Source organism: Uloborus diversus, chromosome 7 (genome assembly GCF_026930045.1).
Source record: "Uloborus diversus isolate 005 chromosome 7, Udiv.v.3.1, whole genome shotgun sequence".
Taxonomy (NCBI): Eukaryota; Metazoa; Arthropoda; class Arachnida; order Araneae; family Uloboridae; genus Uloborus; species Uloborus diversus.
The window spans coordinates 76,928,891-76,933,904 of NC_072737.1; positions in this window are offsets into that span (position 1 = coordinate 76,928,891).

Consider the following 5,014-nt stretch of genomic DNA (forward strand, 5'->3'; position numbering starts at 1 on the left):
GTGCCGTAGCGAGGCATTGAAAAAGGTAGGGCACTTGACTTGCATGGAAGGGCACTCCTAGAGATGTCCACTTAAAAAAATATATATATATTGTGAAGGGGAGGGGGGTGTCTTTCCGCGGGAAATTTTCTAAATTTGAGATTCAAAATAGTGAGCTTCAAAGTTTTTTTAAAGCATTTTAAAGTCATTTAATCAACATTAGAACCCCAAAAACTCGACAAGCCTGACACATATTTTTTGGCTTTGAAAAAAGGAAATAATAAATACAAACACGCACAGTATTTTTGTAAAAAGGTAATTTAATTAACGCATGTTTTTTAAGACCAGATGTCTTTTCATAAGTGATATCGGCTGACATAATCAAGCGTAAACGCAGTTTCTCAATGTCTAGGTCATTTTTGAAAAACTCACTTGATTTTTCAAAATTTGTTTCACTTTTGTTTAAAAAAACTTTTTAACAAAAAAAATTGAACCGCCGAAAAAACTGAAAAGCAAAAAATAATAAACCATTTTAATTAAACCTTAATAACTAAGTTCTTAAACTGATGTAAGTATACCTAAGTATATATTTTTGTAATAATTTAGAGTTTTTAATTAACCTTAATAACTCAGTTCTTAAATTAATGTAAGTATACCTAAGTAGTTTTGAGTCGGTGCCAAACAAGCAAATTAATTATTTTTGTAAAGCGTGAGGCGCAGCGGTGGCGTATGGCGACACGCCCCTTCGCCGGAAAATGCCGAGCGTTCACGAAGTTAAACCCGAACGTCGTCGAGTGGTCTCGAAGAAGCACGTGTCGAGTATTTGGCTGCTACTGAGCTTTTCTGAGGATTTCTCATCTTGTTAAAAGCTCAAATAAATGTTTTTGTGGGTCATAGTATTATTCAGCGTAAGTATGGCATAACAACTGTAGCCGTTAATTGCATACATGATCCTGAAGATTTTTCTCACTGGTTGTTTGCCTCTCTCGTGCGAGGTCCCAAAGGTTTCAAAGCTCCAACGAGAGGTACTTTTCGTTGTATACGATCTACTAGTATTCATGATTTAATGATGGCGTGTGGAGGGAGCATTTTTTGAAACATTTATGTTTATCGCCGGACATTTCACATTACATTGCTAATTTTATTTGGTTATTTCTTTAAATTTAGGCAATTTAGGGATCTTTGTTTATTTATTGTTTGGCACCGACTCAAAACTACTTAGGTATACTTACATTAATTTAAGAACTGAGTTATTAAGGTTAATTAAAAACTCTAAATTATTACAAAAATATATACTTAGGTATACTTACATCAGTTTAAGAACTTAGTTATTAAGGTTTAATTAAAATGGTTTATTATTTTTTGCTTTTCAGTTTTTTCGGCGGTTCAATTTTTTTGTTAAAAAGTTTTTATTTTATAATTTTTTGTGGCTATAAGCTACTAATGTGGCTATAATCTGTATGCTTATATTTTTGATTACTTTTAAAATAGCTACCTACCTTACTTTAGCTATTAACATAAATAATTTTAAAAAAGCAGGCTTTATATACTAACATGGGTAGGCCTACAAAAAATGCTGCTCGGATGAGGAAAAGATGATTAGAAGAATCTATTAATGAGAAAGAAAAAAGGTTGGAAGCAAACAGAAAGAGAATTACATTAACACGTTCACAAGAGAGTTTAGGTCAGCGCGAGGAAAGACTGTCGAGAATGAGAAGCTACAATAACGATAGTTTATTGCAAGAAGGTGATAAGCAGCGCGCTCGTCGTTTAGATATAAGAGAGCGACTTTCAAATGAGAGTGAAGAGCAACACGCTCATCGTTTAGATCTGATAAGAGAGCGACTTTCAAATGAGAGTGAAGAGCAACGCGCTCATCGTTTAGATCTGATAAGAGAGCGAGTTTCAAATGAAATTGAGAACGTCGTGTCTATACAATCCGTTCCATAGATGAGTCTCGTGAAATTGCTACCTATGGAAAGAAACCTCCAGATAATGTTGTCCCGAAAGATGTGAACAATTGTGTTGGACTTTTATCAGAAGTAAAACTTGCTGCCGAATCTCGTGTGATGTTGAGAAGTAACATATCAGTATCTGACGGCCTCGTCAATGGTGCAATGGGTATTTAAAAAAAAATTAAATGGCCATCAATACGTAGGGATCAACTAGAGGAAGGAGAATTACCGGACTGCATATTAGTTAAGTTTGACGATGAAAGCATAGGAAGCAGACTAAAAGATAGCGATGGTTGTGTCGCCATACCTCCAGTGGTTGCAACTTTTCAAGGAACGAAAGGTTATGGTGACATTGAGCGCAGGATGTTGCCAATAATTCTATGCTGGGCCGTCACGGTACACAAATTGTAAGGTACGACCCTTGATAAAGCTGTAATAGACCTCGGAAAGAAAGTGTTTGCTAAAGGACAGGCATATGTGGCACTGAGTAGAGTAAAAACACTTGAGGGTATTGCTTTATCTGATCTACAGCCAAATAAGTTACTACACAAACCTCACGATGAACGAGCTTTAGCAGAAATGCAGAGACTGAGAGCTCTAAATCAAGAGACTGACAAATCTAAAGCTCATTCATCGTGAGTTGTTTTTTTTTTTTTTTTTTGTAATACACAACTCAGTAATAAAAAATCTGTGAGCGAACAATAAATCACTCCTAATATCTCACCTTTAGATAAGGAATTTTTCCAAATTTACATGGGACCAAATTCTAGGTATACTCTTTCCAATAAAAAAAACAACTATCGAAATCAGACTGTTCTGTAAAAGTTATACGTCGTCTTACACGAAAAAAAGTAAAAAACCTTTGAGTGAACAATAACTCACCCCTGTTTTCCATCCTTTAGGATAGGAAATTTTTTTCCAAATTTATATGGGAACAACTTCTGGGAAAATTCTTTCCAATGAAAAAAGAACTATCAAAATCGGACGAACCTGTGAAAAGTAATGCCTGGTCATACATGAAAAAAAAGAACTTTTTTTTCATTTCTTTTTTTTTTTTTGCATTTTGTCATCTATTGTACATTAGCTTTGTTGTACAAACTAACTTATTTGGTTTCCGCTGAAAAAAATATATAACTCCAACATTTTCTTATTGTTAATACTACTGAATCCAACACACATTTCTTCAAATATCTCGAAAACTCATTTCTGCAGATACTGCCGCTTACCTGCCCACGGCAATACACACGAGAGACATACAGGTCTGAAGCTCATTCATTGTGAGCTTTTTTTTTTTTTTTGTAATACCCAACTCAGAATCAAAAAATCTTGGAGTGAACAACTAATCACCCCCTCTCCCCCCCCCTTAGGGTAGGAATTTTTCCCTCAAACTTATAGGGGAATTACTTCAGGCCCCCTTTCTAATAAAAAAAGAATATCCAAAATCGGACTATTCTGTAAAAAGTTATGTGTGGTCATACATTAAAAAAAATATATATATACGTGTCGACTTGAGAACCTCCTCCGTTTTTTCGTCGGTTAAAAATAGTATGTCACCATCACTAAACTTCGCCCTATTTTTTCATACAAATCCTGAATATAAAAAATGTTTGACGACTGGCACTAAAAACTAACCCTAATCACAAGTACCAGAGATTGAGAGGTCTACACTGCCGTGTGCAGGTAAAGGGCTATAACTGCAATTTTATCTTTTTTTTTTTTTTTTTTTTTTTGCATTTTGTCATCATTGTTTGTACGTTAGCTTTGTTGTATAAACTAACTTACTTGGTTTCCGCTAAAAGAAATATAATTCCAACATTTCCCAGTTGATAGTACTGAATCCAGCGCACAATTCTTCAAATATCTCGAAAACTCATTTTTGCAGATACTGTCGTTTACCTGCTCAAGACAATACACACTAGAGACATACAAGTCTGCATCTCATTCATCGTGAGTTTTTTTTTTTTTTTTTTTTTGTTATACCCAATTCAGCATCAAAAAATCTTAGAGTGAACTACTAATCACCCGCCTTTCCCCACCCTTAGGGTAGGATTTTTTCCCTCAAATTTATATAGGAACAACTTCAGGCTATACCCTTTCCAATAAAAAAAAGAATATTCTAAATCGGACTATTCTGTAAAAAGTTATGTGTGGTCATATATAAAAAAATTTGTGAGTGAACAACAAATCTCCCCCTTTTCCCACCCTTAGGGTAGGAATTTTTTCTTCAAATTTATATGAGACCAACTTCAGGGTATAACCTTTCCAATAAAAAAAGAATTATCAAAATCGGACTATTTTGTAAAAAGTTATGTGTGGTCATACATTAAAAATCTGTGAGTGAACAACAAATCAACCCCCTTTTCCCACCCTTAGGGTAGGATTTTTTTTTTTCAAAATTTTTATGGGACCACCTTCGGGGTATACCCTTTCCAATAAAAAAAGAATTATCAAAATCAGACTGTTCTGTAAAAAGTTATGCGTGGTCATACATTAAAAAAAAAAATATACGTGTCGAATTGAGAACCTCCTCCGTTTTTTCGTCGGTTAATAAAAGCAAACACTCAAACACTCTTGTTCCACTGCAATGACCTATGTGAGTTCAGTTGATGTAAACCGCCCAATAATGCAAGATTGTACCATTTCACAAACTTCAATGCATTGCCTTGTAGTACTTTGGGATTTTGAAAGTGTGCAGTGAGCTGGCTTTGTTGTTTTCATACTTCTTTGGTATACGTCGATTCCGAGGAAGTGAAAGGATCATCATTTAGTGAAGGTTTTCCTTTTAAACACAATTCCCAAAAGCATTCAAAACTATCACGCCTCCCATTTCATATACAAATCAAACCCTCATATATTTTTTCCAGATCAGCAACACTTAGAAGAGTGCGCCGCAGCGCTGCCCACTAGCAACAGACTTGACCCGTAAGTTCGCACACTGGGACAAATTCTTAGTGTGCTTGCAGCACCGTAACACCATCATTATTCACACCACTCGTTTTCAGTTAACCTGCTTACTACCATAATAATTACTTGTTTTAACTCATTACTGAATGTATTTTACAAGGTAAACTATCTTCAAA